General features: G+C 43.0%; 1 protein-coding gene across 1 annotated transcript in view; it reads right to left on the reverse strand.

Moving 5' to 3' along the window:
* ZNF462 (zinc finger protein 462) overlaps window positions 1–7774 on the reverse strand; it is an 87027-nt gene extending 79253 nt beyond the window's left edge. The window contains exon 1 of the mRNA XM_069962015.1: window positions 7389–7774. The gene's annotated coding sequence lies outside the window, so the exon portion shown is untranslated. The remainder of the gene's footprint in view (window positions 1–7388) is intronic.
* Window positions 7775–24417: the final 16643 nt, after the last annotated feature.

A 24417-nucleotide genomic window follows, 5' to 3' on the forward strand; every position in this document is an offset into this window, starting at 1 on the left:
CCCCCCAGTTCTTCCCCAAGTGCACTAAACTGCTTAATTTAAATATTGACAAAACACAGGATTGCACTGAAATGATGCTTATGAAACTTTCTTTATTCTCAGCTCATCTCCTAAGTCTTCTAACTTGCTGTTAGTTTCCCCTAAATGCAGTTATTGCTGCACAAGGGGGTCAGTCCAGATACTAAGAGCAAAAGTTGGCATACTTCTGCCACTTACGGGCATGTGATATTGGATTATTTTTTAATAAATAAAAGTCTAATAGATGTCTAATATTTTTGACTTGCTTTGTTTGGTTCTATTTATCTACTTTTAGTAGAGATGAGTGAACCGGGTTTGGGTTCGAGTTCATTCGAACCCGAACGATCGGCATTTGATTAGCGGGGGCTTAGAACTTGGATAAAGTTCTAACGTTGTCTGGAAAACATGGATACAGCCAATGGCTATATCCATGTTTTCCACATAGCCTTAGGGCTTTATCCAACTTCAGCAGCCACCGCTAATCAAATGCCAAAAGTTTGGGTACGGATGGACTCGAGCATGCTCGAGGTTCGCTCGTCTCTAACGTTTAGTGAAAATCTGATGTTTCTAGTTATAGTTACATTTTTTGCAAAAATATGGAAAACTATGAAGGGTACACAAACTTTCGAGGACCACTGTATAAGGATCACTGAGTCAAATAAATATTTGATTTATAGGGCAAAAACATAGAACCATGGGAAACACTATCTTACTTAGGCCTAAATGAAAAGGTGCCTATGGTCTAAACAACTTTCTAATATGCGGTGCCTATGGTCTAAACAACTTTCTAATATGTCCGTGTGCGGGTCACGCGGCGGATATGCATTCCAGCGTTGAGTAGCCGGAAGCGGAAATGACGCAATACCCACATGACCCAGCGACCGGCGCCGACGTCATCCGTAGGCACCATATAAATAGCAGGCCGAGACATCAGTTAAGCCACGCCCTCCTGAGGAAGCGATAGACGCAAAACGTGCGTTGAGGGGGACCTGGTGGCGGTGGCATTGGTTTACATCACAATGGGTGAGCTTTCATGATCTTTACTTTAAATTACGTATGTGTGTTGGGAGGCCGGTACGAATACTCCATGTAGGGGTGACAGCGAGACAGTTAGCAACCCATACACAAGACTGTGAGACTTATGAGATTATCTCCCCATGAATTACTATTTTGCACATGTTATCTTTGTAATATATGCCATTTCTGCACACTGCCTCTTTTCATCCTAGTCTGTTCTTTTGTTGTTTTTTAGTGTTTGTGTACAATTTTACAATAAAGTATATGGTTTTTATGGGAGCTAGCCTCAGTGTTTTTTCAGTATAAAACTTTCTAATATATACCCTGCCCCAGTTTTGTATTGAACCCACTCAAAACACATTGAAAAAGTTTTTAGCTACCCCTACTTCAACCTGTTCAATGTGTGGTTGATTCATGAAGTATGGGGGGTGCTTGATATGGCTGGTAGCATGGAAGTGATGTCCTGGCATATTGATTAGGCCAGTGCTTCTCAAACTATTTTTACTGGAGCCTCATCCAACAGAACAAGGCAGTGCCTGGGCCTCACCAGACTGACCAAGAGGATGCCGGGGCCTTACCATCTGTGATGAAAGTCCATTTAAAAGCTGAAAATAATGCTAGGACTACCTTTCACCAATCTCCTAAGCTCTATATACTAATAAAGCAAGTACAAAATAAATTAATAATGTTGCTAAAATTAAGATTTTGGAGGATTGTGCAGAACATAGTTACTTTTGTAAAAAGCTGGCTCCCCAGCTGGGCCTCCCCAATAACTAGGGGGCGCCTCACTGGTGAGGCCCGCCTCACAGTTTGAGAAGCACTGGATTAGAGCATCATCATAAGTTCAACTAAGGATGGCCTCTAAGAAGCCATTTGGACCACTGCATAAAAGAAAGAGTATACTCCTTGCTGAATCCACCTCTGTATTTGGCCAAGAATATAGACAAAAAACTGCTACAAATAGCTGCATGTGAAAACCACCGTACAGAACTACAAGCATGGCAGCACAAGGTAAAAAGTAAAGGAAGTTTTATTCTGGTGGGGTAAGAGCCACATTGAAGTCATTTATGTTCCAAGTATTTGTCACCACAGTATAATAATTAAATTAATTAAACAATCAACAATGCACAATAAAAAAATTCTTTATTGTTTATTAAGTTGACCGTTCATGCACATGCAAGGTAAATGATTATTCATGGAAATTTACTGTCCTGTTCTTTAGGTGTAAACACAAGCCTTAAAGGTAACGTATCAACTAAATCTTTTTTTACTGATCAGACAAATTTTTGCACATTATTATGAGGGCTGTCATCTTGCTTGAGCTATTTAACAGCATTTACAAATATTCTTTACAGCAAGCCCTGAGAACTCTAGGCAACAACAGACAACACCTGTCCCATTAAGATTTATAAGAAAGGCTTCTGGGTGTACTTAGTGACCAATACAGATGTAATTCTACAGGTAGGGGGATGCTAAGTTGTGAGCAACAGCTATGGTATGTACCTCTTTTATCTATATACTGGTGTATCCTTTCACTCTACTCCTGTCTAGGTTAATAATAAGGCATTCATGGGAAATGATCTATACAGAACAGGACATCTCAGCTTGGTTTTAGGAATAGTGGCCAGAATGGAAACTTCAAGATTTCAATATAATTTAATAATATAAATAGTAAAATGTAAAATTACCATCAAATTACCAAAATACCATAATGGTAAACATAAACTTGATTTAAACTATAGGTAATAATTACACATTCCCTTTAAGCCACTTGTACTGTCCAGGGCGGGAAAGTGGCCAGTGTGCCTGAAAAAAAAAAAAAAAAACAAGAGATACTCATCTAATAAATCTCTGTTGATGCTGTTCTTATGATGCAAAGGTCGCTGCTGCTCACCACTTCCAAGTGAAGTCTCGAGGAAATGCCAGTCACTGGATGAGATGGGTCACCACTGTGGCCAGTAATTGGTTGAGCAGGGATTTGTGGTTTAACCCAGTGCTTCTAAAACTTTTTCTACTGTAGCCTCACCCAACAGACCAAGGCAATGCCTATGCCTCACCAGACTGACCAAGAGGATGCCTGAGCCTCACCATCTGTGGTGAAAGTGCCTTTAAAAGCTGAAAATAATGCTAGGGCTACCCTTTCACCTGTCTCCCAATCTCTATATGCTAATAAAGCAAGTACAAAATAAATTCATAATGTTGCTAAAATGGAGATTTTTGCAAACAGCAAAAGGACTGTGCAGATCATAGTTACTTTTGTGAAAACTCCCTCCCCAGCTGGGCCTCTCCAACAACTAGGGGGCGCCTCACTGGTGGCAGAATTCCAAGGCGGAGATCCCGTCTGCCTCAGTGTCCCACAGTATCTCTATGAGAGGGCTTTCGCTCCTAGGTGTGCATCTCTCTCTGCTCAAAGAATTGACATGTCAATTCTTTACGCAGAGAGCGGCGGGAGTGGAGGCGCGTGAGCCCTCCCATAGAGACACTATGGGACACTGAGGCAGGCGGGATTAAAATTGGCAGAATTCCGTGGTGGAGCTCTCCACCACGTGTGAACATACCCTTAATGTGGAATTTAGACTGTGATCCCCAGTGGGGACAGTGATGATGTGAGTGATGACAAGCTCTCTGTACAGTGCTGCCTATTATGTTAGAGGCTACATTACATAGGGAATTATTAATATTATTGTCTATATCTGTTTGTTTAACAGGAAACTACCATTATTCTGTGATCAATCATTTCCACCTAGAGATCACAACTGATTAAATGACTTATCCACTTATCTACCTTCCAGTCTATTTCTTAAGAAATGCATTGCCAAAGACAAGCAGACACGTGCTTACATGCAGGAAGCCTCTTGTCTGTTCATTAGGCCAAGTCAATTCACACATGGTAGAAGTTTAAGGCCTGAGAGTTCTCTATAGGAATTGGGACACACCTAAATATGTCAACATCACATCATATGGAATGTTTTATTTCCAAGTGTATAGAGAAAATAGGAACATTCTATTCTCCAACATTAACCTCCACCAAAGAGCAAACGCAACAAAAATGAAGATATTCCATAGGCCCATTGTAGTTTGTAAATGTTAATGGTATGCAAAGTAGCTCTCCTCCTAAAGGAAATTAGCTTTGCTGTACATTGACACCTACTGGAGGCAGCTTCTCTTCTGATTGGTGGCAATGCACAGGAAGTTCTTTTCCAATTGGAGGAGATCTGCGTTGCATACATTTTCCCACAGAACATTGCATGGCTAATAAAGCTCCATATTTCAGTCTGGCGGTTTTCTTCAGGAAACTACTGTCTCAGTTCTTTCAAATGCTAATAGGGAAGACAACATTGGTATATATTGTATGTCTGTACATGATCACTGTATTGCAATTTAAGAGGAGCAATTTAATGAGCTGAACCAACATGTATAAGTGAATCCAGTAGAGTACTCTGTAGAGATGAGCGAACCGGGTTCGGGTTCGAGTCCATCCGAACCCTGTTTGCTCATCTCTACAGAGTACTCTACTGGATTCACTTATACATGTTGGTTCAGCTCATTAAATCGATCGATCTGCATTTGATTAGCTGGGGCTGCTAAAGTTGGATAAAGCTCTATGGTTGTCTGGAAAACATGGATACAGCCAATGACTATATCCATGTTTTCCACATAGCCTTAGGGCTTTATCCAACTTCAGCAGCCCCAGCTAATCAAATGCCGAAAGTTCGGGTTCGGATGGACTTGAGCATGCTCCAGGTTCGCTCATCTCTAGTACTCTGCCATAGTACCATTACTAAAGGTGCTGTACCTTATCTTGTAGGCATATATGGCATATAAAAGTAAGCGAGATGTGAACCTCTCTCTTTTAGCCAGTTTAAAGAGGTTGACTACTTTAAAAAACTTTTTCATATATGTTCATAGGACCCCCTGAATTAATAGAGTGGGTCCTCTGTTCAGGATTGGCCAAAGTTGGAAAAAAATGGATACCAAGAGTGTCTCTCACTGTGGAAGACCTGTCACATTATACAGATAACTGGTTCATTAAATGCTGCTGCAAAATTAAAGTGTTCCCCCACATTTGCTAAATCTCCATCTCCCTGCAGGTGACAGGCTCCATAGACCTACAATGGAGCCCATCTACTGGGGTTAAATGAAATGGCAGTAAACCTGGTGAGTGTTTCTTCCAGTTCTTTCTAGAGATCAGTGGTGGTCTGAACACTTATGACATGTCAAACTTTTTGCAAATGACAGGAACTCTTCAAACACTACGGGGGACATTTATTAAACCTACGGCCAGGGCGTACGCCAGGGAGAAGGTGCAGATTTGCCCCTTCTTCCTGGCGTACGCCTGCTGTATCCCTCACTCGCCAGATGGGTGGGCGGGGGAGCGCAGCAAGGCAGAAGGAGGCATGGCCCCTAAATGTCCCAATGTCCCCCTAAAGGTTTCCATACACCCATTCTTTGGAAGAAATGTAAGAATGAACAATTATTTTAGACAATGCATGTCAAACAACAATTGTCTGGAAGAAGTTGGCTGGGTTTGGCCAATACTTTACTTAAAAATCTTTAATTCAAGGGAAATTTTGGGAGAAAATAGTCTCAAAATGTTCTCAGGATGTTTGCAGAAAGATTGTCCATCTTTCGCCTGTTGTCATTGATCATGTATGAACAACAGTAACAGCCAATATGTACTAAAATAGGTGTACTGTGGTATCTGCAAAATGATAATTCATCACATGATCATTTGTTCAACAGTTGTTCAACCATCCCTAAGTCTATTTTATGCGTATTGTCACTTTTACTGACAGGTTTCCTCACATATTACAGCCGATTAAGGGGGGTCACAACATTAAGGGCGCTTTTTACTATAAAGCTGGAATTGTCCAAAAAGGACAACCTTTTCTGAGTAACTCTGAAGAGCGGATCTCATGGATAACCATAGCTTTCCATGGGAGCTTGCAACGCCCCAACTATCCAAACTCTATGGCCAGTTTTCCTGGCAATAAGAGATGATCGCTGGAGGGGTTCTTGAGAGTGGACCCCACTTTAACTTTGCATCCAGTGTGTGAAATCACTGGATCCATTTTCAGAATAGGAAAAACCTGTGGGTTAATGAAAATGTGTTATATAGAATAGAACCTTACTCACTGAGTCAAAAATTAGAAAAACATTATGGACTTATGGATGAGGTTAAATATTGGTAATACATAATGCAGCTCATGTTTGTCTTCACTGTTGCATTTCCATGTATACACTTAATTTCAGTAATAAATATCTAGAAAACATGCAAAATGTAAATAATCCACAAGGTCCAATTCTGGAGAACATGTATGCCTCATGATAAACCCTTCTGTTGACTCATGGCCATGTTTTCCCTTGCAAAGCTCCCATATTAGCTTTGAGTACTTTGAAGCCTCCTGTCGTCCATTTTCTGGCTGAACTTCAGTCCGACTTAGGTGACCTCATTCGTACCATGGCTTCCAGTGAAGCCACTTCCTCTCAAAAACATCAAGTGACCTTCCTCAAAGCCACAGGAAGAGCAGAACTGCTGCTAGAAACTGCCTACTTGAGGGTTCTCCTGAACATGCACCATCCCTCTAGCTGTACACTGCATTTCTAGGGCACCTTTTGTTGAGCTCAGCCTTCCAGACATGTAATGAGAAGAAGGTTACCAGGAGCATGGTAGAGTCTGGACAGAAACCAAGCCAGACAGCCAGCTAATGGAGGACAGACAAAGCTTTGAGAATCTCCAGCTTCTCTTCTGGAAGTGGAGAAGACTTTACATATAGTATATGCAATGAGTCTCCTCCAAGCAGATCCTCCTTGAGCAGAACAACAACCCCTTCCCTCCCTCCCTCAACCCTGGATCCAACCTTCCATGTCAACCTAGCCAGTGAGGGAGGGGTGGCAGGAGACCTCTTCCCATGCATGGGGAGGGGTTGGGGGACAATTGATAAAAGAGGTCACCCTGTCCTGTTGGCCATGCAGACAGCCATCCCCCTCCATACCCCTGGCTGTGTCTGTCACTAGCTGCCTCCACATACACACACAAGTGCAGGCAGACATCACCTTGTTAGCCCCAGCTCCTTCTGATCTCCACCACATGGGGGTGGCTGGGTAAAGGAGGGGGTCAATTAATGAATCCATTAATTAGCCGCCCTTCTTCTCCTCCTCCTTCCATAGACACCACCACAACCACCACCACCACCACCTCCTTTCTTCTCCAGACAGCACGCCACCCTCTCCAGTACTATGATCATAAGCCACCCCAACCCGCAGCTCCAGGAATCTCCTGGTAGACATGACACACAGTATTAGAAGGACACAAACAATAGCAATTAGGGGAGGACTGGAAGGGCACTTACAGAGCGCTCTGGACCGGGCAGCTCCAGCCTCTTGTTGTCCTCAGATAAAAGCCTTGCGCCTAGGTAGGTGGAGAGAGATGGTGGCTCTCCTCATGGAGTTCTTTTCTTGCTGCTCCTCTCAGCAATGGAGGATTGCCATCTTCCTTGCTTTATTTCTCCTCCTCTCTCCTTCACTGGCTGCTGCTGCTGCTCTGCAGCTGCAGATGACCTGAAAGATCCGTCTCTCTCACTGAGTGTGTATGTGCGTATGTGTCTCTGCCTCTCTCTGAATAATGAGCAACCAGAAGGGAGAGGGAGAGTGAGAGAAGACAATCTCTACCACACAAAACGCTAGAGCACCAGGGGGTGCACAAAGTCTTTCTAACAGTGAGGAAGGTGGACGAGACATGGCTCCTATCTCTGGAGCGCCTGCTAGGAAGATTCAGCAGAGCACGGCTGACATGAAAGGACTAAGCTTGGGGGAAGGGTGGAGGAGGAGGAGGAAAAAAAACTTTTTCTGGCTGCTTTTTTTTTGTGTGTGAAGTGCTTAGAATGCAAGAGTCATCTGCAGCACCATGGGAAAGGAGCACTTTGAGGTGGAATGGACTGCGTTGGAGAAACATGGGCTGGGGCTTTATTCACTAGTGTAATGTGACCTCCAGCAGATAGCCACTGCTTCCATACAGTCCAGGCATGGTGGCTGAGGAGGTGTGGAGCAGGGCAGCTGGCTTGCACAGTAGCCATTGCTCATACTGATGAGTTGGAGAGGTTTCATGAGGAGAATTCACTTTACAGAGTGTTTCCTCTTTGTTTTCAAAGCTTCTTTGTCATTTTAGTTTTTAAGGAACAATTACCTCATCTAGTCAGCTTGTCACCATCTTGCTGGATTCTGGAGAAGATGAGGATGGTGATGACGATGAAGACAATGAGTATAAGGCAGAGGTGGTGGATTATAATGATGAGGATGATGGTGGTCTTCTCATAGGTTACAGACTTAGCCCCTCCCAAAAACTTGGCTTGGCAGTAGTTAACTCCAAGTTACTTTCTTAGTCAAAGTCAGAGGTTTTTCTGTGCCCTTTGTCTGTAAAACATGACAAGATCATGAATTTTGGTTTAGGGTTACCATTGTAAATGTTCATGGAAAATATCAAACAGCCTATATTCACAGTAACCTCTTTTGTTTCCTCCATGTCAGTTCCACACACAGAGACCTCAAAGCAAGCTCTTCATTGTGGGGATCCCCTTTAGGATTACTGTGATGGTGCATAACATTTTCCAGTGAGCTTGTCACCATCTAACATGAGTCTGGAGGAGAGATTGATGATGATTATGGTGGTGATCATCATCATCATCATCATCATCATCAACAACATCACCATCATCTAATTGAAGGTATTAGGACTTTACACCAGACTTCATCCAAAATCCTGTTCCAACTGCACTATAAGCAGTTAAGTTGGTGGTAACCACCCCTCTATGTCAGTTCTACAGGAACATGGACAGCAAAAGAAGCTTTCCACTGTTAGGACCCCTACCAGTAAGAACTACTGGAGAGTTAACTGGAAGATAGGAGTTGCTACTTAAGACAAGGATGAATTATTTTTTGGATGAAGCTAGGATCACTGCTAATCACGGTCATCATGATCCCCACCTGGTCCTTAGTTTCTTTGGAATGGCTGTCTTATAAGTATGGCAACCCTTTACTGAAATAGAAGTATGTTGCAAAGACTACCAAGCAAGGTCATTTTTGAACCTCCCAATTGTTCTCCTCTGGTGAGGAACCAGGCAATAATAGCCACCATTCCAACAATGATTGGGGAAAAAAACTATCAGCCTGGTTAGAACTCTTGACTAGTAGATTTCCAGTTTCCAGACCCACACTTTTGATTTTTAACAAAGTAAAACGGAACAAAAACTTTTCAAGACAAAATGTGTGTTTGTGTGTGTGTGTGTGTGTGTGGGGGGGGGGGGGGGGGGTACACAATAGAAAAAAATAACATTCACAATTATAAGAATAATAGACAACTTTTTAGCTGTTCAGCTGTACCTTAATGGGGGTTTTGCACGCAGCATTTTTTGATACATGCCACTGTAGTTTTAATGAATTTTTGAAAATGCTTCCTTTGTATTTCCCGCTTCTATGAATCCACTCCCATTAAAAAAAAAAAGTGCATAAAAAAATCTGCTGTGATATTTTTCCAAATAGTAATATTTTGTACAGCTCTCCAGTAGGCAACCATTAAAGTACTTATACACACCATGGTGGCCGTATCTCAATTGAGCCTCTCGTACACATGAACATTTAGCTTGGCCAATCATTCATGTGTTATTAATGAAGATAGGAGGGCCCAGAAGCTACCACACATCTCAGCCAGCCCCTTGAAATTGTGGAATAGGCAATACTGAAAGCTGCATATCATGGGCATGGTTCGGTGAATAAAAAAAAATTGTGCAGGATGTCACATCTCTTGCCTCTGATTTTATGATATGGCATTTGGGAACCCTCTTTAGGAGGCCAAGTCATGTTTAGTAACCCATGTTGACCTAGGAAAATCAGGCATGAGATAAAATATTCTACAAGGAAAAAATTTAATTAGTTTAAAAATAATTCCTTCTATTATTTAATGTCATGTGCCTGACTCAAATGAAAAACACAAGCACAAAGGGCCAAGAGCCCAATCAAGCCCAGATTATCCTGTGTAGGAAAGTAAAACATAACTTTTACTAACATATGGTAAAATGTATGACATGTGAAAAAAGAAAAATATAAAAAGCCTCTACACCACAGCCTACAGTGCATATTGCTGTAAGTCCATCAGCCAGTGGTACTCAGTGTGGATATAGAGTTAGCTGCAGACTAACTACAATATGCTAGGCTGTGGTAATAGATATTTAAAGCGTAGACACTGTCACCACAACTAGTTTCTCTCCACTAAGGAGTATCTTCGGGTGTAGGGTGAATGACGATGTCTCTCAGGTTGTTAGGTCTTATATGAACACGGTCAGTGACATCATCGGGGGCTGGAAGTGAACCACCAATTATTAGATGTAAATATTTATTAGGAGATTTCCTATGATCCTTTTGATGAAGATTAGAAAGAAATTTTTAAAAAGTTAATAGATATCTGGAGGCACGAAATATTGATACAAAGATATAAAGTTTTGTGTTAATACATCATCCATATGCCCATTATGTACTGTGGGGAAAGTATTTCAAACCCTTGTCGGTCAGATCTCATGCTCTTGCATTCCTGCACAAATGGTGCACGGAAAAACCAGGAACAGGATCAGCATAACAGAAAATAAAGTCCAGCACCTTGAATGGAGTAAAATTGTCACAACTTTATTTGTACACTGACAGTTTTTTGTACACTGACAGTTTTGCATGTGTTACCTCCTACAAATAATGGAGAGGTCTGTAATTTTTACTGTAAGTACACTTCTACTACAACTATGAGAGACAAAATCTGTAAAAAAAAAATCTCGAAAATCACATTGTATAATTTTTACATAAATAATTTGCACTTCATTGCACAAAATAAGTATTTGATCACTTACCAACCAGCAAGAACTCTGGCTCTCATACTCTCTCCTCTGGCTTCTCCTACTCTGCACCTGTATTAATTGCGCCTGTTTAACCTTAAAACCTGTATAAAAAACCAAACACTTGTCCACACAATCATTTACTCTCCACCATGGCCAAGACCAAAGGAAAACAGGGACAAAATTGTAGACCTGCATAAGGCTAGTATGAGCTAAAAGACCATAGGAAATCAGCTTTGTGAGAAGGTAACAACTAGGGATGGTCCGAACCTGCCGAGGTTCGGGTTTGTATGATCCCTGACTCTCGGCAATGATTCCCGCTGTCTTAAACCTCCATGCAGAGGGTGGATACAGCGGGAAGACTGGGATACAGCCTATGGCTGTGGCTGTATCCCGGTTTTCCAGGCGGTCCTCCTGCTGTATCCACCCTCTGCACGGAGGTTTAAGACAGCGGGAATCATTGCCAAGAGTCCGGGTTCGTACGAACCCGAACCTCGGCAGGTTCGGACCATCCCTAGTAACAACTGTTGGCACAATTATCAGAATATGGATGAAACAAGAAAGTCTTTAGTACGATTTTTCTGTCTGCAGTGTGTTCTGTCATCCCTAGAAAATGGAAAAGCATGGAGATGTTGAGGGCGGAGGCCCATGGTAACTCGGATCCTGGAGAAAAGCTGTGGCTTCCATGGTCAGCTTTTCTGGAGTATCACAATCATGGGGTCTTCTCGTCGACATCAAAATAAGGAAAAAGGGTTTTGGAGTCAGTAGGAAGGGGCCAGTTTTCAGGTACTGTATACCTGTAATGCCCTACCTATCTGCTAGGAGCCACTAGGGTCGGGTGTCCCTTACATCTAGCGGAATCTGGCCCTACACTAAATAGTAGTATAGTTAGATCTATTTCACAAGAAGCTGTAATAATCCTATACTGGTTGTAATGAGAATTATGATGCACTCCATATTTGCAAAGTTCATCTGAGTCCACTTCAATTCAAATGTGTTTTCCCCCATTGTATCATCTGGTCCCATGACAATCATAGGGGTTCCTTATGGTCCTTTTACACGCAGCCATAATTTTTTAATCAATCTTTTAACGATTTTTTGCGACAATTTTGTTTTTATAACGATCTGTGTTTAGACAAGAAGATAAATCATTAAAAAAAAATGTTATTACAAACATTTTAAGATCACTTAAGGCCATCACACACATTAGGGTGAATCTGTTAAAGACTGTTTAGACGAACGGATCTGCGAGCAACCAGCGATGATTTGAGAACATGTTGAAAGACCACGATGTACGATTTCTCGCTGGTCGCTTTATCGTTAGCTGTGTTTACACAAGTCGATATGTGGAGTTATCTCAACATTCCCATGTACAAGAAAGATCACAGATGAAGTATTTGTCCCCATATAGAAAGTCTTGAAACTTCTTGTAGACCAAAGTTTTAACAAGACTAAAGCATCCCTGCAGCCTCCAGGATCTAAATTAACTTCTCCAACTATTGATGTCGGCAAGGTTCTTGACGTCAGCGAGATCTCAAGAGTGGTCACCTAGCAGAACTAGCAAATCGCACAGCGGTAACAGCAGCTATATCAGTGGCATGTTGCAGCAGCTCCTATCAGCTCAACAGGTTCCACCAGTGCTTCTTTTTGCGGTAGCATTTCCCCTAGGGCCGAATCTACGTCTGCTGCTGCCGTCCAAATATGGTGATAATCCCAAGATGTTCAGGGGTTTTGTTCCTCTGTGTCTTATGCACATCGAGCTCTTGGCAAACCAATTTACCATGGAGCGTTCCAAGGTGGCATTTATCATCAGTCTCCTTGAGGGAAATGCCTTGGCCTGGGCAACACCACTGTGGAATCAGGTTGATCTGGTCAACACTAATCTCTTGGCCCTCCTATTGGAGTACTGGTGTATGTTTGAGGAGCCAGCTGGAGCGTCTTCTGCGAGGACCATACAATTGGTGACTAGGGAACTCTTCTATTAGTGACTACGTGGTACAGTTCAGCACTCTGGCCAATTAGCCACTTAGATCAACGTCCATTTCTCAGAGAGAGAGGAGGAGGTCCGTCAAGAACGCGAGTTGCTCCATCCTTGCTACACGTTCCAGCTAGCACCAGCATTCCTGAAGCCACCCAGTTCTTCATCACCGCAAACGTCCGAGGAGCCCATGCAGGTGGAGAGAGTTCTCTTCTGCATCTGCTCTAGAAAGAGGGTGGAGTTCCTCAAAACGTCACAGATGTGCAGATGTGTGGATGTTATTCATGCAAAACTTTATCCATGAAGTGCAGCTGGTGTCATATGCAATTTGTGATAAAGCTTAATTTAAAAGTGATATTATGCCACTGGTCCACCAATGTCCACTGCTGTCCTGGGAGAAAGTGTCATTTTACGCCGCTCATTTACCAGTGTTGACTGCTGTCCTTGTAAGAATTTGATATTACGCTGCTGATCCACCAATGTCCACTGCTGTCCATGGCAGAAATTGAATGATTAACTGGCTCATTGAAATTTTTCTTAATTTCCATTTTCCAGTTTTTCCAATTACGAAGGCCCAAGATTCGCAAACCTGGCAAGACGAATTTTCAGCTGCTTTGCTCATCTCTAGTATCCACTCTCAGTCTTAGAAACTGAAGCCATGTCGCCTTACATTAAAGAGAACCAATCACCTAAAATTAACTGTCCCTATAATAAAAGATTCTCTCTCCCTAAATCTATTCCTGAAGATACAGACTGCCTGTGCAGTCTGTATCTTATGCTTTTACCTAATCCTGTAAAGCGGAGCAGTAAGGACGGGGGCGGCCATCTTGATGACGTCACAGTGGTGCGTTCCAGCGCTGGAACGCAAGGGACGTAATCAAGATGGCGCCCGGCTTTACTGCACCGCTACAGAGGACTGGGTAAAGTATAAGATACAGACTGCAAAGGCAGTCTGTATCTTCATGTAGTTTATTTCTGAAGATACAGACTGCCTGTGCAGTCTGTATCTTATACTTTACCCAGTCCTCTGTAGCGGTGCAGCTAAGCCGGACGCCATCTTGATTACGTCCCTTGTGTTCCAGCGCTGGAACGCACCAGTGACGTCATCAAGATGGCCGCCCCCGCCCTTACTGCTCCGCTATACAGGATTAGGTAAACGCATAAGATGCAGACTGCACAGGCAGTCTGTATCTTCAGGGACATACTAATAGGCCCAGTTAGAATAGACATACACAGTGATCTCGCGCTGTATAGCGCGGGATCACTGTGTATTTACAGAGCGGCGGCAAAGGCTCATGGGAGCCCTTCCCGCCGCTCGGCATGCCGGGAGCTTCCTGTCTCGCGCCGGAAAAGAGCCGGCGCGAGACAGGAAAAGAGAATGTGTATATTGTAAAATCACGGGCATAAAAGTAAATAATTCCAATTACAAATATTAATAAAATATTAATTTACAGCTAATTAGCAAAAAAAAAAAATGTTAAATTTCGGCCATGATTGGTTCTCTTTAAGGAAAATCTGCAGCAGGGCTTCATCTGCAAGTCCAAGGCGTGGGCATCTTCTTTGTACAGAAGAAAGATGGGTCTATTCGGTCATACATCGACTACTGAGGCCTCAATAAGGTTACAGTAAAGAACCGATATCCCCTGCCACTGATCTCGGAAGTGTTTGACTGTCTTCGCGGAGCTTGGATCTTCGCAAAACTGGACCTCAGGAGAGCATACAACCTAATTTGGATTTGTGATGGCATTGAATTAAAGACTGCCTTTAACATTAGGGATGGCCACTTCTAGTATCTATTAATGCTCTTCGGGCTATGCAACACCACGTCAGTCTTTCAGGAATTTGTTAACATCTTCTTAGAACTCCTCTACTCTTGTGTCATTGTGTATCTGGATGACATCTTGATATATTTACCATATCTGCAGACCCACGTGGGACACGTATATTAAGTACTGAGGCACCTAAGATCCAATCGCCTCAACACCAAGCTGGAAAAGTGCATGTTCCACCAGTTCAGCCTTCTTTTCTTGGGTATGTTGCCTCTGAACGAGGTCTGCAGATGGATCCAGCAAAGCTATCTGCGGTTCATCAGTGGTCACACCCCGTTGGTTTATGCCACATTTTTCTTCCCTGGATTGAAGTCTGCCTTTGCTTCTGTGCTTTGCCTTTTTTGTGGGAGCTGGGGCCATCTTCACCCAGAGGGATCATTCAGGGAGGACTGGAACATGTGGCTTCTTCTCGAAGACCTTTTCTTCTGCCAAAAGTAATTACACCATAGGAGATTGTGGCAATTAAGTTGGCTATGGAGGAGTAACTTCATCTTGTGGATAGGGCGAAGCATCCAATTAACATCTATATGGATCATAAAAACCTTTATCTTTAAACGGCTCAACGTCCTACTCCCAGGCAAGCCAGATGGTCTCTCCTCCAAATTTGACTTCATCAACATAAAAGCCTATGCTCTCTCACAGGCATCACATGTCCTGGGGCAAGAAGACACTCCTTGTCATATCATCTCTCCAGAATACTTGGTTCCTGTGGGCGCCTCAATTTTGCAAAGCGTCCCTCCTGGCGAGACCTATGTTCGCCCCACACTTTGGAGAAGAATACTGAAATTGGGTCATGCTTCCTTTGTCACAGAGCATTCCGGTATCCAAAAGTCAGGGCAGTTGATCTAACAACATTACTGGTGGCCGAGTCGTTCCAAGGATATCAAGGCTTTTTGTACCACCTGTGTCCAAAGCAAGGCTTTTTCCTTGAAGCCTGCCAGTTTGCTCTAGCTTATTCCAAATCGGCCCTAGGCGCACATTGCCATGGACTTTGTCACCGACCTTTCTCCTTCTGCAGGCAACATCGTCATCTGGGTGGTTACAAACTGGTTTTCCAAGATGTCCCATTTTGTGCCTTTTCCCTGCCTTACACTTTTTGTTTAGCCAGCCTTTGTCTCCAGCGTATCTTCCGGTTGCATGGCCTGCCACAGCATATCGTTTCAATGTCAAAAGGAGAAGAAAAGCGTATGTGTTATAAGTGAATGCAAACACCAAAAACAATATAAAAATAATGCAAATCTTTATTAAGTACAAAAGACACCACAAAAAGATAAAATTACTTAAAAATTGACCACAAGGGTCAAATGGATAGTCCGATGACCCCCACAATCATTGGGGTGACATCATAGTACCGGGAAAGGAGTCAGATACAATGCACACAAGACACAGCAAATAATGGGGCCCTACATAATATAGCCAAAATATCACAGATAATGCAAATGAATCAAACTTAAATATACTGTATCAATAACCACAAAGATACACAGGGTACCACAGCATAATACTAGCCAGAGTGGTGTGCATAGATCCCAGTACACAAACACCTAAACCCCACGCGTTCCGTTATGTCCCCATAACTTCATCAGGAGTGGATATAAGGGGTATGTGGTGCTTTTGCGGCTGCGACCCATGCTCCCAGCCACCGCCTCGCCAGCACTTTGCTGTCCCCGTCTGCTGCTGACACCGGAACCCATGTGCTAGGGCCCGGCGCTGCCTCCCCTTTGGCCCTGCAAGGTGCCTTACCTGTTTCGCATCTTCTCCATGCCGGTGCATGCATCCCCGCCTCCTAGGAAAGACGCATGACGGGTCAGTAAGATTTAAAGGGGCAGTACATCCTTAATTGGTTGCTTGCACCTAAAATTCCCCTATAAATGGTCTCATCTGCTCTGACCCCTTGTTGGAGCCCCTGCATTGATGCCCTAGCATTGTAGTTCTAGCTTTCCCATCGGTGATTCCTGCCTGTGACTCCTGCCCATGACTTCTGGCTCCTGTCTGTGAGTCCTGCCTGAGTTGCCTGAAATGTTCCTGCCTGCTGTCCTGCCGACTTGTCATCAGCTGCACCTCGCGCGCCACCACTAGCAAGCCAAGCCAGGAGTAGCAACCTGGGAGCCTCTGGCGAAGACAAGCAGCTCCTTAGACTCCCTTGTGCAGCTTACACCTTCGTTAGCGGCGGTCCAGTGGAACAATGACTCCCAGCATTACACCTACCTGCTAAAAGCTGCTTTTCCAAGGCACAGTCTACTTGGTGAATGTAAACTTTTGACCCACTGGATATTTTATATGGTTAATAAAAATTAAATAACCTATTTTGAAAAAAAAATCGCTTGAGCCATGTACAAAGTGGATATTCTAAACAGTTTTATTAGATAGACTTTAGCCTACGTGTAAGTAAACTTTAAACATTGCTAGGTATTAAGATTTGAGCTAGTGCCCCAGATAAAAAAAAAGGTCACTACCCTGAATCTTTTGCCTATGGACAAGCTGCAGGACACAGAGGAGTTACTTATGGCCCTGTCCAGCTACCTCATTGTTTCTCAACTCCAGTCCTCAAGACTCACCCACAGTTCATGTTTTGAGGATATTCCATACACTGAACAGCTGTGGTGATACCCGATACAATGAATATAAATATATCACCTGTTAAATACTAAAGGCCCTATTACACCAACAGATTATCTGACATATTTTTTGAGCCAAAGCCAGGAATGGTCTATAAACAGAGAACAGGTAATAAAGGATAGACTGAGATTTCTTCTCTTCTCAAATCCATTCCTGGCTTTGGCTTAAAAAATCTGTCAGATAATCTATTGGTGTAATAGGGCCCTTAGAAAATCCTCAAAACATGACCTGTTGATAAGTCTTGAGGAGTGAAGTTGAGAAACAGTGGGCTACCTTATATAGAAGAATGGAGAATGTTCAGCATTATGCTTTAAAGGGGTTATCAAGCTAAAATCTTTTTCTTTCAAATCAAGTGGTGTCAGAAAGTTATATAGATTTGTAAATTACTTCTATTAAAAAAATCTCAAGTCTTCCCATACTTATTAGCTACTATATGTACTGCAGGAAATGTTGTTTTATTTTCAGTCTGACACAGTGCTCTCTGCTGACATCTCTGGCCAAGACAGGAACTGTCCAGAGCAGTAGAGGTTTTCTATTGGGGTTCATAGAAAACCGGGAAAGAGTTCCTGTCTCAGCCAGAGATGTCAGCAAAGAGCACTGTGTCAGACTGAAAATAAAACAGCATTTCCTGCAGGACATACAGCAGCTAATAAGTATTGGAAGACTTGAGATTTCTTAACCCTTAGACGACCCAGGGCGTATAGTTACGCCATGGAAGTCTGTCCCCAGACGACCTAGGGCGTAACTGTACGCCCTGGGTGTTTCCCCCGCTATGAAGCGTGCTCCGGAGCGGAGCGCGCTTCATAGCAGGTGGGGGCCAGCTGCAATCAGCAGCCGGGACCTCACCGGTAATGACACGCTGCAGCGATCGCGCTGCCGCGTGTCATTAACTCCTTAAACGCCGCGATCGCGGCGCGACCGCGGCGTTTAAGTGTAAGTGACAGGGGGAGTCCCCTGTCACTTACCGATCGGGACCCCCGCAGTGTGACTGCGGGGGTCCCGATCGGTAAAACGGGCCGCTGGAGGTCTCTCACCTGCCTCCGTGCGGTCCGATCGGCGCTCTGGTCACTGAGCCTGCACAGGCAGGCTCAATGAGCAGATCGCCGATAACACTGATCAATGCTATGCCTATGGCATAGCATTCATCAGTGTAAAAATCAAAGTAGTGAATGTAAAAGTCCCCCAAAGGGACTTCAAATGTGTAAAAAAAAAAAAGTTAAAAACACTAACACACTACCCCAAAACCCCTCCCCAAATAAAAGTCTAAATCACCCCCCTTTCCCATTATATAAATAAAACATATAAAAATAAATAAACAAATAAACATATAATATACCGTAGCGTGCGTAATTGTCCGATCTATTAAAATATAACAAGCGTCATTGCGAACGGTAAACGGCGTACACGAAAAGAGGGAAAAAAGTGCGCGGATTACCGATTTTATGTTACATTATATATATAAAAAAATTAATAAAAAGTGATCAAAACGTCCGATCTTCACAAATATGGTATTAATAAAAACTAGAGATCATGGCGGAAAAAAATGACACCTCATACAGCCCCATAGGTGAAAAAATAAAACCGTTATAAGCGTCACAATAGTCCCATTTTATTTATAATTAATTGCCAAAAAAAAGGATTTCATTTAAAAAAAATATATAACATTAGAGAATCTGTGTAACCTGCATATGGTTGTGTTCGGACTGACCTATAGAATAATAGTGTCATGTCGCTGTTACCATATAGTGCATTACGTAGACACAGGAACCCCCCAAACGTTACCATATTGCATTCTTTTTTGCGATTTCACCAATTTATATCTTCATAAATAATATATTTGGAATTCCATCATACATGTTATGGTAAAATGAATGACGCCATTACAAAGTACAACTATTCCTGTAACAAATAAGCCATTACATGGCCTGTAGATAAAAAACTGAAAGTGCTGGAGCTCTTAGAAGGGGAGGAGGGAAAAACGGAAACACTAAGATCAAAATTTGCGCGGTCCACTGGGTCATTTTGGGCCTGGTCCTCAAAGGGTTAATAGAAGTAAATTGTAAACATGCTTTATATTACATCCACTGTTGATTTATATATTGAAAGTTATAATGACAGGTACACTTTAAAGGAAAACTATCAGCAATTTTGTGTAGCTGCCTAGCTCCTCTTACTTTCCTGAAATTTGTAAGTTCCATCAATTTCGTGTAAATCGGTCTCATAAAAATATGCAAATGAACTCATAAGGAGCACTGGGGGTGTTTCTCGGCCCACCACAGCACCAATCAGCCTGACCGCAGCCGACTCAGATGCTCACGCCTATGTATGCATATCCATAAGCAGCAGGCTGGAATATGAATGAGTAGAGGTGAGCATCTTAACCAACAAATGGGCCGTGGAATGCCCCCAGTCAGGGCCGGCGTCAGCACAGGGCTTACCTGGGCAAGTGCCGGGGCCCAAAGCATCTCTAGGGGCCCAGAGAGGGAGAGGGGCCCGGTTTTCTGATGTTCGGCCCGCTCACTGCAGTCCAGGGTGTGCACTGAACATCAGAAGACACAGGAGACGGAGCAGGACCTGCACAGAGAGAGAAAAGGGTGAAGGACCTGATCACATGACCTTAAGGTCCTCAACCTCTCAGTGTGGAGAGCAGCCCGACAGAGAGGAAGAGGAAGAAGACTGAGCTGTAACTGCTGTGTGTCAGTGTCCGAGTGTGTCAGTCAGTCGATCAGTATCTAGGTCAATAATGTATGTTTGTATATGTTAGTGGTGTCTCACGTTATTGTGCATAGTGTGTAAATGAGGGGCCCGCTGAGGCTTGGTCGCCCAAGAGCCCACAAAAACCTGGAGCCAGCCCTGCCCCCAGTACTCCTAATGAGTTAATTTACATATTTTATAAGCTTGAATTACACAAAAGTGGCAGGACTTAGGAACACTGGGAATGTTTCTCGGTCCCCCAGAGCACCATACAATCCCCTGTCGCCAGTTCAGATGCTCATACCCATCTGAGCCGGTGTGTGGGCTTTGTTTATGTTTATTAATTAACAAAGGCATATTCATTTTGTCTGATTACATATACAGTATTATATGAATAAATACAAGTTGAATAACAGAATGCTGTATAAGGCTATGTTCATACAACATAAGTTCAGTATTAATCACGGCCGTTGCTGCAGCTAGAGGGAATCCCGGCCGCAGTGTATACACATAGTATACACTCCAGCCGGGATCGTTAGTGGCCATGCAAAAAACTGACATGTCAGTTTTCTGCGTCCGCTATTCATTGAATAGCGGCCACAGAGAACCTGTCAGCTCACACAATAGAGCGTTCGGCACCTTGTGTGCAGCGGTGAATTCAGCTGTGAATTCAGCAAAAGTGAAGATCATCAGTGCAGTACTGCCGTACCAGCCGGGATGATCTTCAATAACACCGGCCGTTCTGTGATCCGGCTGGGTCACAGAACGGCCGGTGTTATGCGTAATGTGAACATGGCCTTAATGTTTGAAATAATGCAGAAATGTATCTCCATTGGAACATCCCATATGCCTTGTTACATGCAGCAATTTGAACTGTTTATCAGGGCTGTGGAATCGGTAAGCTGCAGCTCCGACTCCAACTCCGACTCCTAAATTTTATCAGGACCGACTCCGACTCCTGCTCCTTCATAAATGGCCAGTCATATACCAGGGGAGTTATTTATCACACTGGCTCAGCAACTTCTCCCTAATGTCCTACATGATCCTGGGGCGACTTCTGAGGGAATGAGGAAAGATATAAAGCAGATTCTGCTCTGTGTGCAGTGGATGCAGACAGTCTCCAGCCTCCATGTCCTGAACTACTCACAACTAGACTAGATGGAGCAGGTGGTCTTTTCTGCTGACAATCTTCTATGTTTCTAACTAAATATTCACCATACACACAGAAACACTGCTAACAATGCCAGATACCTGTAATATAGAGGTCATCCATAGTGATATAGAGGGGGTCAAACATAGTGATATAGAGGGGTCAGCCATAGTGATATAGAGGGGTCACACATAGTGATATAGAGAAGTCACACATAGTGATATAAAGGGGCCACTGTGGGTGTGGGGGCACGCCATAGCACGCACACACACACACACACACAGCCTGCTGCAGCCATAGCACGCACACACACACACACACAGCCTGCTACAGCCATAGCACACACACACACAGCCTACTGCCATAGAACACTGAAGAAAAACACCACATTGAGGACAGAGGTTACTGCTGCACTACTTATGTCTTCTCCTCCTCCTCTTCCTCCTCTATATTACACAGGATATCTTCATATTACACTGCTGCTCATGTACAGTCATCCAGCATCCAGCAAGGGAACAGCAGAGATCTCCCCCCACACAATGGACTCCTCCAGCTCAGAAACAAGCTGCCAAATAGTGACCGACAACTTTTCCTCAATTACCCTTATCTAATAGGGCCAGTGTCCTATTACTGATATATTGCCCGACCACCCTTATCTAATAGGGCCAGTGTCCTATTAGAATGTTGCTCCTAATATAAATTGATGAGCAAAACTTATAAAATTCATATGAAAACTCAATTTTAAATTGTTCTAAGATTTTTTGTAAAGCTGGAGTCGGTACATTTTTTCTGACTTCAACTCCGACTCCGACTCCAGCCAAAACTAGTTCCCACTCCATGACTCCGACATGACAAGGAAGTATCCATAAACTCTGGGCAGTTAAACCATAAGGCTGGGTTCACACTGAGGAATTCACGAGGAATTTGCGAGGTAAGTTTTCTGCTTGAATTTCCTCACCTATTCTGCTCTTTGTAATTAGCGTTATTCAAGCGGAATGCAGGCAGAATTCAAGCCCCATTGACTTCTACAGGATTCCTCTAGCGGAATCCACCCAAAGAATTGACATGTCAACTCTTCGGGCGTAAAGCTGATCCGCGGCGGAATTTTCAGCACGTAATTCAAGAAGAATTCAAGCCCCATTGACTTCTATAGGTTTCCTCTAGCAGAATCCGCCGAAAGAATTGACATGTGAACTCTTCGGGTGGAAAGCTGGTCCGCGGTGGAATTTTCAGCGCGTAAATTCCGCTGTGTGAACAAATAAACATCATGCAACAAAATGATGTACCAAATAGAGTACAATGCAGTGAATATAAAGCAGGAGCATACAATAGAAAAAGCTGGGTCATCTATCATGCATGGAGTGATTTAAACCAACATAAACATAAAAAACATATAACAGACAGACACTGCAAAAGTTTGCATTAGGTTACGCGTATAACAATAAAAAAGTAACAGGCATTGTAGAGTTAGAGTGTTCAATGTGTAAGTGATAGCAATAGTGCTGGCTTAAGCGAAAGGAAAAAAATGCACATGAACCAAGGTCTATGTATAGGTAGCATAGCGCAGGGGAATGCTGGGAGGTCATATTAACCTCGCGAGAAGAAAGGAAATCTTATGAATAGAACATTGGGGTATGCAGGAAGACGCACATGAAGACGCATATGAATTAAGACAAGGCATGGGTGACATAATGCAGGAAAATCAAAGAGAGAAAGCTATGCCAAAAAATACCATAGCACACCAAAATAGGTAAGGTTGAATAAAAGTACTTTATTAGAACAGGTACAATGTTAGGGTACAAACCCACTTGACGTATTTGCTGCGTGAATCAGTCTTAAAAATAAGCAGGCAAAACGCAGGTTGGCTTTATACAATTGTTCTGCGTTAAAATACGCAATTGCGTATTTTTGAAGCGTGAAGCTACATGCGTTTTTCGCACAGGTTGTTAACAACTGATGCTTTGCTAACAACAAGCTTCACTCTTCAAAAATACGCAATTGCGTATTTTAACGCAGAACAATTGTATAAAGCCAACCTGCGTTTTGCCTGCTTATTTTTAAGACTGATTCATGCAGCAAATACGTCAAGTGGGTTTGTACCCTTAAAGACAAATGATCCCATAAACTTAAAACCAATTAAAAATGATGGACACACATGGAGGTACCCGGTATGGCACCATCCACAATGGCACCCCAATAAAGGTATAACACACACCCTGTATAAGTAAAGTGCAAGTGCAAGATGTAAACCACAATAAAGAAACCCATATATAAATATACAGCCCAAGTAATATACTTAATCAACAATATCCCAAAAATATACACGCACTATGACCAATAGTATAAACAATGATGAAAACAGTGATAAAAAATCAAATCAGACCACAAGATGTCAACATAAGTATAGAGTAACAGGGTGGTGATGGGGTGTCAAGGGAGAGAGCCCCACGCGTTCCGTCCGCCCAACCGGACTTCCTCAGGGGTACTGTATAGAGGTTAGGGACCGTTATTTATACATAAACATAATCAATAATTAGATACAGTCTATAGATAATTAATAGTAAATAATACCTGTGGCAGGAACTGCCCACTGCTCCACACTGACTCCTAAGATGGCGCCGACGGCGTGACTCATGCGTCAATGCGCATGCCCCAAACATGATAGGTCACATGACCCCTTCCTATGTAAATCATGAAGTCACATGACCGCTAAAGCCCATTATATTGTTAGAGATCAACAAAGTACAATATATTCCTTTGCTAACTGTACAATTATGGTCCCATGCACCTAGTATGAAAGGATAATAAGGTATTCGCCACAATGGCGTTTCATTATGGTACCTGTAGTTTGCCGAATTACATGCATAAATTATCTGTCAAATGTGCATGTCCAAAGAGAGTCTTTGTCACATGATAATACTTATGCAAATCACAAGGTCACATGATCGTTATCATTAGAAATATGCAATCTGCAGGGCATATACCACTGTTGGTCATACAATTTCATCTTTATCTCCATAATGTTAAATGATGACAGAGGATATGTCTAGCTGGTTATTGTAGTGCTCGTAATTCGCCAGGCTATGCGCATGCGCCAGAAACCTGCATACAATGTGCGTATACCACAAATTCACATATGAGGCACTATATAAATGTAAGTATGCAATATATTTAATTGTCCATTATAAGCACCAACAATCAGTGAAACCACAACACAGGTTTTTCGCCGAATTATGC

The sequence above is a fragment of the Dendropsophus ebraccatus genome, chromosome 3 (genome assembly GCF_027789765.1).
Source record: "Dendropsophus ebraccatus isolate aDenEbr1 chromosome 3, aDenEbr1.pat, whole genome shotgun sequence".
NCBI lineage: Eukaryota > Metazoa > Chordata > Amphibia > Anura > Hylidae > Dendropsophus > Dendropsophus ebraccatus.